Source organism: Cynara cardunculus (genome assembly GCF_001531365.2).
Source record: "Cynara cardunculus var. scolymus isolate 2C chromosome LG 8, CcrdV1, whole genome shotgun sequence".
In the NCBI taxonomy this organism is placed as follows: domain Eukaryota; kingdom Viridiplantae; phylum Streptophyta; class Magnoliopsida; order Asterales; family Asteraceae; genus Cynara; species Cynara cardunculus.
In genome coordinates this window covers 4,438,584-4,448,427 of record NC_037535.1, presented here as the reverse complement: position 1 = coordinate 4,448,427, position 9,844 = coordinate 4,438,584, and positions in this window count along the sequence as shown.

Here is a 9,844-nt window from a genome sequence, read left to right as displayed (position 1 = left end):
TCAGACTTGTCCTCAGATTTTTATACTGGTATATCTTATAAGTCTGGCAGACTACTCTGAACTTTAACTGAGGAAAAGGAGTTCAGACTTGTCCTTAGGCCTACAAAGAAACTCTGAACTTTAAATCTGAAGCACAAGAATTCAGAGTTGTGTTGTTAGTCTAGACTTTTAGGTGAAAATAGTTTCATACTTCTTTTTCTAAGTCCGGATGCGAATTCAGAGTGGGTAGTTCAAACTTCGTTTGCAGTCTTATAAGTCTGTGAAGACTTCAGATTTTGAAACTATAGAAAACATATCATAAATTTCTAATTTGTCTAGGAAATCAGGTAATCCACGAAAACGGGAAAATAACCGTCTAGAGGGACAGATGTCACTTAAATAGACCTATTTGAACTGTAAGTGAAAATAGTGTCTACATACATGTTTAGGCGGGAAAAATCAATAACCATTGCACAGAAAGATGACACGTGGCCCCAAAGTTACTTATTTATTAGAGGTGTGTGTCTATATATATATATATATGTGTGTGTGTGTGTGTGTGTGTGAGCTTATTCAATGGAAAACTGATTATTTTGTGGTAACTATGAGATCCAATATGAACCATTCATTTGAGATATTTAATGATATTTTTCTTAAATAAACTAAAAGGATAATATAGTAATTTTATTTTTGACAACTAATCAAAATATTTAATTAAAAGTTTTAGAAGGTGTAACACCCCCAAACACCACATTTGCATATAATACATATTTCATTACATAGAAACATAGTTTACATCACAAGGTCTCACTAGTACAAGGATTCTTATATGTACAAAATTTACATATGAAAAATTCCAAAACAAAATCGTGTATTATCACATGTAATACAACATGTATCTTCAAAATAAGCAATGTTAAACAGATCTTCAAAAGCAGATAACAGGTTAGGAAAATAATCACATTTTCTCTTTTCTCTTATTATCCCTGGACCCCGCCATTCCTGCATTTCATAATTTTAAAACAGAAAATGAGGGTTAGACCAGAAGGGTCTAGTGAGTGAATCTCTCCTTTGCAAATGCAGGGTGATAAACACCAAAATATAATAAAATATCTTTGCTCAGGAATATTTGCAATACAATCAAATAAAGCAGTCATCAATGACATGTATAATAGAATAAACTAAAGAATCTCAGTTCTATTATAAAATATATCTACTTAAAGATCCAACGTTCAAAATGAAACAAATATTGTAACCAAAGTTTCTTTGAATCATCAGATTAAAAAGACCAGAATTCCTCTGAAAAAGATTTAAGACAATGTTTGCCCTTTATGACAAATCATTTTTCACTTCTCAATGACGTCTAAATTATTATTTCTAATAGGAATAATATCTCTAATTCATCATGTTACAAAGAAATGATGACTCAAAGTTATTAAATCCAATTAGTAATAATAATAAGAGTTATAATAATATCCACATATGACAATGTCTCCTTTATTCCAAGTACACCTCTCATTGATATGTCACAATTATTCCTCCACCAAAATAGGGCTACTTATCAGAACAGACAAAAATCACCACGTCTGAAAGTACCCATTCCCAATTCCAAGCCAGAACAGACAAAAGTCACCACGTCTGGAGGAACTACCTCCTAAAAACAAGTTTCATACCAAAACAGACTTACGTCACCATGTTTGGTAGAAACAGTTTACAAAAATCCAATTCCATACCAAAACAAACTTACGTCACCACGCTTGGTAGGAAGGTTTCCCAAAATATAGTTTCATACCAAAACAGACTTATGTCACCATGCTTGGTAGAAACGTTTTCCCAAATCCAGTTCCATACCAAAACAGACTTACGTCACCACGCTTGGTAGGAACATATCTTTTTATTTAAAAAGATATAAAATACCCCTTTTGTAAATCCATAATTAAACCCAATAATAGACATTTTTAAATTATATAAATGTCTAAAATATTCAACATTTGAAAATTATCAAATATAAGTCACCCGGATATACAATCCGGATATACAATCCGGACAACACTGTCCCTTCTTGTCCGATATACTAATCCGGACAATACTTGGTCGATTTAAGATTAAATTGCATCACCTTTAATCGATTTAAGATTAAATTGCATGACCTTTAATCGATTTAAGATTAAATCGCATGACCTTTAATCGATTTAAAACTAAACCGCATGACTCATGTCCGGTTTAAAGCAATCCGGACAACACATGATCGATTTAAAACTAAACCGCTCAATATGTGATCGGTTTATAACTAATCTGCACGACCCTTAGACGATTTAAGGCTAAACCGCACAATGCTTGGTCGTATTCATACTTCTCCGTTCAAAAACCTTTATCCGATTTACGTAATTCAACATCTCACTAACACTCTAAATCGCACAATACTTAGGCGATTTATAGATAAATCGGATAACTCCTATCCGGTTTAAGAGTAACCCGGACAAACCTTGTCCGGTTTATACTTAATCCGGTCACCTTTTGTCCAAATAAAACTCAAAATTGCACAAACAGATTTTATAGATAGTAGGCAGTTCTTTCTAAAACAATCAACCAAAGTTTAAAAGAGACTTTTAAAAGAAATACTCATCTTTATGAAAAACTCAGATTTTTGAAGAAAATGAAACACCAATTTGATTTCAAACTTTTCTCCGGACAATTCTTCACTGGTTCCCCCAAAATTCTTAAATGAAGCAAGAAGCTTACTAAGAACTCAAAACCCTCTATTTATACTTTCCAAAAATAGAAAGTCGGTTACTTCCCTTCCCCACATGTATCATGTATATTATTTCACACATGCACATACCCACATACTTCATGCACATAAGGTTCATCGAATAAGGTTTTCCGAAGAGAGTAAAGAGGAGAGATGAGAGAGAATATTTATAAAATCCCAAAATTGTTCTTAATTAATATTTTAAGTTAAAATTACAAAAATTATTAATTTACTAATTTATCATTTGATTTGTAGTTGATATTGGATCTCACGATTACCACAAACTAAACAGTTCGCATTTGATTAGACTCATATATATATATATGCGGGTTATGTAACAAACCACCCAATTCATGATAACTATGCAAACCATTTTCGACCAATAGAAAATTTTCGTTTTTTTACTTTAATTTTAATAAGTAAGGGTATAATGGTCATTTGATTGTATACTGGTTAATATTGAAAGGTAATAATTACTCTTAATTCTGGAAACGTAATAATAAAAACATTAAATATAGAAGGTGGTAAATCAATTTATATATATATATATATATAGAGAGAGAGAGAGAGAGAGAGAGAGAGAGTTTGGTTCAAATACAACATATTGCATTTGTACAACTAATGCAACCCAATAAATTGAAATATTTATGAAAATGATGAGAGTTCATTTATTTATGATTTAAATATTTATGGAATACAAATACGGTTCATTAATTATGATTAATATTTTATAATAAGAAATAATCAAAACTTCTATAAATTACATATTCATCAAATTAAATAGACGGTTGAGATTGCATTGTATTGGTTATACAAATGTAAGAGATTATATAATAACTCACCTCTCTCTCTCTCTATATATATATATATATATATATATATATATATTAGTTTTTATATATCTTTTTTTATTCTAATAATTATAGTTGCATGTGAAAATATTTGAGATCTTAAACAAATAAATAATCGATTAAATTTAAAAAATAAAAATAAAGGATAACGTGATATTTGTTCTCTGCCAAGTCGACCTTCCTTCTAGAAGCCGCCACATGGTCGTCAGCCAGCCATACGCGACGCCACACAAGTGTCCATAAAAAAAGGCAAGTAAAGCACTAAAATAATTTAAATATTTTTATTATAATATATATTTTTTTTATCTCAAATGCCATTATTTTTTTATTCGTTATATTAATTTTAAATGCTATTATTTTTCTCCACATAATTAGACAAAAATAAATAAATCAAAAGTGATAGTCACAAAGTTAAATCTTTTCCACAATTCCTAAATAACATAATTAAATAAAGTAAGTTTTAAAATATTATTTTATTACTACCATACTTATTTTACTGTTCTCTTTGCATAAAATAGGATAAATTGGGTTAACAAATGTCTAAATCATCTTTAGAGGCTGAAATAAAGAGTAGAAACACGCATTGATCAACAACTCAGATAAAGGCACACGTTAAAGTTGGACAACATTATTTAATGCATTGATAGCTATTACAACTTCCATATCATTTGTTGTAACTCACTTGTTTTGAAATGAATTATGAGTGATAGTTTATTAGGTAAAATCGACATCAACCATGTGAACGACTATCTCACTAATTCATATTTAAAAGGGGGTGTTCTCCTCTTATCTTTTCAATCATTAGCAAATTTTTCACCAACCAAATTTTTTAGGATCAGGTCTTACTTCTCTAACTATTACAACCAATCTGTGATTATTTGTTTCCAATAAACATACTGAATGAAAAGTTAAAATAGTTTGTGTTTGTATTCACCCCCCTCTACAAACACATATTATGTTAGTCCTTACCGTTCCACGACCACCAGATGGTAGAAAAAACCTGAATATACAAGTAATACAATCAATCATACCTTATCTTTAAAGTAGGACAAATTGAATGAAAAGATAACATACTTTCACCTTATTCCTATTTAAGTAACATACTTTCAAAACATTAATTTTGGTATATGAGATGTAAAATCTCAAACATGTAAGTATCCGAATGACCAGTTCAACCATTAACCGGTTACAATGATGACTTGACAAATGAGATGACTTACAACCCAATATTTATTAGGACGTTTAGAAATTCGTAGTGTCCCATAAACCCAATTTTATTGTAGTGATTAAGCTTCATGCTTTCATCTTCAAGAAACTCATCATCACCTGAACTGCTCAGATTCTGCTCATCATCTCGATTTGAATTTCCGACATCACAACAAAATCCAATTACCCAGAACCATGAGATTAATATGTGTAATTATCACTGTTAATTATTCGATGTAGATGAAGAGGATTGCCATTAAAGGATCCGGTAAGGGGACGATTAGGAAGATGAAGGACAGGGAAGATGAGTATCTAAGATCCTTTCTCAAACCTACTCCCATTTCGAATCAAAAAACAGATAAATAGACACATCCCATTATACCGATCCGGGGCTCTGTTCTTGTAAGGAATAATGGAGATTAATTTTTTTATTTTATTTTTTTTATAAACATTCTAATAAAAAAAAAAGATTGCTAATTTTTATAACTAATTTTATATCAAAAAAGTCACATCAACAAAAAAAATATTGAGCTGTCATACCCATTCATTGTAACATGTTAATGGTTGAACTGATCATCTAGAGTACCTAAATGTTTAAGATTTCACATACCAAAATTAATGGTTTGACCATACGATATCCAAAATAGAAATAAGATCGAACCACTTTACGGTTTAAAATAAAAACGTTATTCTTTTACTATGTCATTTTTCACAAAAAAAAAACATTATCCATACATAATTAATGTATATATACACGTGTGTATATAATTGTCTGTATATACATACGTTTGTATGTATTGCTGACATTAAGTTTTGGACTCATGGACCCATACCTATATCAATCATGATAATATAGCATCTTTAACTAGAGGTTGGTTATTATACAATTTTTGATATTTGTGCAATCAATACAACCTAATCTCAACCGTCCATTTCATTTTATTAATATGTGATTTCATAGAAGTTTTGATTGTTTGCTAATATAAAGTATTGATCATAATTAATGAACCATATTCATTTTTCATAAATATTCAAATCATAATAAATAAATGTTTATCATGTTCATAAATATCTTAATTTATTGGATTGCATTGGTTGTACAAATGCAATGAGTTGTATTTGAAACAAACTCTCTTTAACTATTTATCAACATCTTTTTTCAGAAAAGTAGTGTAAGTTTTGGTGAATTAATAATTCGTTTTTAACTAATTATACCAATTTTAATAACAAAATTTAATTTTAATATAAAAAATGATTTACATAAATAGTTTGATATTAAGGTTCATGTTTTACTATTAATATTTGTGCAAAATTTGATTATTTCATCGAAAAATGACTTCAAGAACTTTAAGTTTTTTCTAGACACTCGAATTCTTTTGTCATATTGGAATATTATAACAGATAAATTGTATGATTATATTTCAAACAAAACCTGTATAATTGAGATAAAACTTAATACAAACCCATATCCCAAACTGATAATATATTTTGTTTGCTCCAAACTTATCGTTCTTTGGATCTACATGTATGGGTATTGATGTAGACTCTTGACAAATCGATATCAGAGCAGGAAGACAAAGTTATCCACTAGGAAGACAAATCATTAAAACTCTGGATTTATGGACGAATGATGATAAGAAGCAAGTTGTGATAGATACTAAAACTAGAACTATTATTGTAATACCACTACCTGATGATGTTTATCAATCTGTTATGAATCTTACTTCTGAAAGAGATATGTGGAACACTCTCACTCTTCTATTTGAATGTACGTCTGAGGTAAAGCAGAGCAAAAGGATCAGCATCAGATAATACAAATTGTTTGTGTGCAACAAAAACGAATATCTCAATGATGTATACATGTTTAATTCTCTCGTAAATGAACTCAAAGTGAATGACATGATTTTTGATAATGTTGAGGTACTGTGCAAATTCATGGGTTCTTACCAAATTCATGGGATAATATGACCGTGTGGTTAAAAATTTCTAAGATCTAGGATTTTATAAACATTAAGATCTAGGTTTTTTGAACCTTGGTCTTCTTCAACATCAAGAACGAGATTCTTTTTTTCAAATCTTCATCTTTTTCATCAACAAAATTATGGTTTTTGTTTTGGTTTTATTTTTTATAAATGGTTTCTTATCTGTCATCGAAAAGCTGAACAAACCAAATCTGATGGAAAAGAGAAAGGATGACGACCATACAATCTTTTAGATTGAGCTTCATCTTCAAGAAACTCCTCCCGACTTGATTTACTCTGATTATGCTCATCATCTCGGTTTGTATTTTCCGTCATCGCAACATAATCCAATTGCCCAGAACCATGAGATTAATATGTGTAATCATCACGGTGAATTATTCGAAGCAGATGAAGAGGATTGTCATCAGGGGATCGGGTAAGGGAACGCTTGAGAGGATGAAGGAAACAGAAAATGAAATAATTGAAAGATGAGTATCTCGATTCTCGTAGAGAATAACGAAGATTAGGTTCTTTTGTTTTCTTTATTATAAACATTCTAATAGAAAACAGAAAAAGATATATAATTTTTAAAACTAATTTTATATCAACAAAATCTACATCAATAGCCACATCAACAAACAAAAACGAGTTGTATGTCATGTCATTTGTCAGTTCAACATTATAATCAGTTAATGATTTAACAAGTCATTTGGATACTTAAATGTTTGAGATTTTACATCTCAGGTACAAATGTCAAAAGTGTCTGAGGGTCCCAGGTTCAAATCCAATGAGGAATAAAAATCCCCTTGTGGCCAAAGAAGTTCAAATACAGTGACTCCGGACTACCTGCAAAGCAGGTGGTCGTTTCGGGATTAATCGGCTCGCATAACGAGTTGGATATCTAGATTAATCAAAAAAAATTAATGTTTTAAAAAAACGTTACCCAAAATAAAAATAAAGTGAAAGTGCTTTATTTTTTCATGCAATTCGCAAATAAAAACATTATTTTACTATGTCATTTTTCACGAGATGAATGGACTTATCTATGGATTCATTTAGTGATGAAAACACCATAGGGGCTATAGCCACCCCGTTTTTTTTTTTTACTGAAATACCATATGTTACCTTTTAAAAACGCATATGATGGGTAGCTTGATTGGTTATAAACATGTGTCCCCTGTCCCCGATTTATGGGTTTGAATCCCATACTTTGAGTTCTCGCATCTTCATGATGCAATGACTTGGGTTGTCGAAACATATTGATGCGATGACTTGCTTCTATCGCATCCTTGTGATGCTAGAAGGGAGTTTGTCGCACTTTTGTGATGCGACAAATTGGGTTACACATCTTAATGATGCGACAAGATGTGTTTATCGCACCAGTATGATGCGATGAGAGGGGTCATCGCACCTAAGAAAATAATGGTTTTATCCATATGATGCGACAAGTTTATGTGTTATGCGATAAAGAGTTTATTTTATTATTTGATGCGATAAGTGGGTATTGTCTCGTCATTTTGATGATACAAAATGAGGTTTGTTAGATAAAACGTTGTTTATTTGTTATTTATGCAAATATGAGTTTTATAAAAGTGTTTTGGTGATTTTCATCCTGTAATAGCAATCAAAGGGATTTCTCACTAGACCTCATGTTCAACCCTCATTCTGGTGTTTTAAAATGTACATTACAGGTCGGGGCACGATCGGATGATAAGGGGAAAAGGAAATTATGAAGAATTTATGATTGCTTCCATGTAGATTTTTGAGATAATGTGATATCTTTTGTACTTGAATAGTTGTTATACTTACAAGTCTTGTGCTGGATTATGTGGAAAAATTTGGTAGCTATTTTTGTAATGTATGTTTTGTAGATATTGGGAACAAATGTGTAAATTATATTTCATGATATATGAAATATGTCGTTATATGTAATTGTGATCCTAGAGTGTTACAAATATTATATAGGACCCGAAAATAAAACATTTTATCTAAAAGAGTTGTAATAAGTTTATAAGACACTTATGAACTTCCTAACAAGTTCTTTAATGACACTTTTAATTAAAAAAAAAGGCATATTACCAGTTTTATAGACTATTCAAAAATATTTTATAAACTAATATTTTTATATGATACTTTTTCAAATAGTATTCTATAAAATTGTTAATGCGATATTTTGTATTAAAAGTGTCCTAAAAATTGTTAAGATGTCCAAAACGTCCTATAAACTTATTACAACGCCTTTAAATAAGACGTTTTAGTTTTTGATCATATATTAAGTCTTATAAAATGATCTATTAGGACATTTAGTTTTTTTTTTGGCGTCATATAAGCCCGACTTTGTTGTAGCGTATATTACTATTTTTTGGTTAACAGTTTGAAGGTTCTAAGATTTAGTCTTATATTAACCAATCATTTTTTTTTTTAAATTTAATAATAGATCATAGCAAAAAAAAAAAATATGTGAGAATTATTTGGATCTCTGAATTTTTATAATATTATATTTCGACCCCTAGGCTACAACAGTCGTGTTCCGCCCCTAGATTCATTTATATCAAATAATGATATATGCACCCATGCATTATAATTAAGGGGAAAATCCAAAAAAAAAAACAACAAACTTTCTCATTTTGATTGGTTTAGTCCTTAACGTAATTTTTTCTTAATGGAAAAATCATTAAACTTTTTTTAATTTGATATGATCAAGTCCTTAAACTATTTTTTTTAATGAAAAAACCATTAAACTTTCACGTTTTAAATAATTAAGACCCTAAACCTTTTTATAAAAAAAATAAATAAACAATTGAACTTTTACTAGTCGGTTGATTCAACTCTTTTTGGATTAAAAAAATGTATGTAAACAATTTTTAAAAGTGCGATGTTTTATTTATTAAAAAAATGTTCAAAGACTTAATTAATCAAAATAAAAAAAATTAATGTTTTTTCATCCAAAATAACAGTCAAAAAACTTAATCATTTAAAATAAGAAAGATTAATGATTTTTTTCATTTAAAAAATAATTTAAAGACTAATCATTAAAAAAATAGAACAGTTTGTTGATTTTTTTAACTTTTTCTTATAATTAATGCATATATATA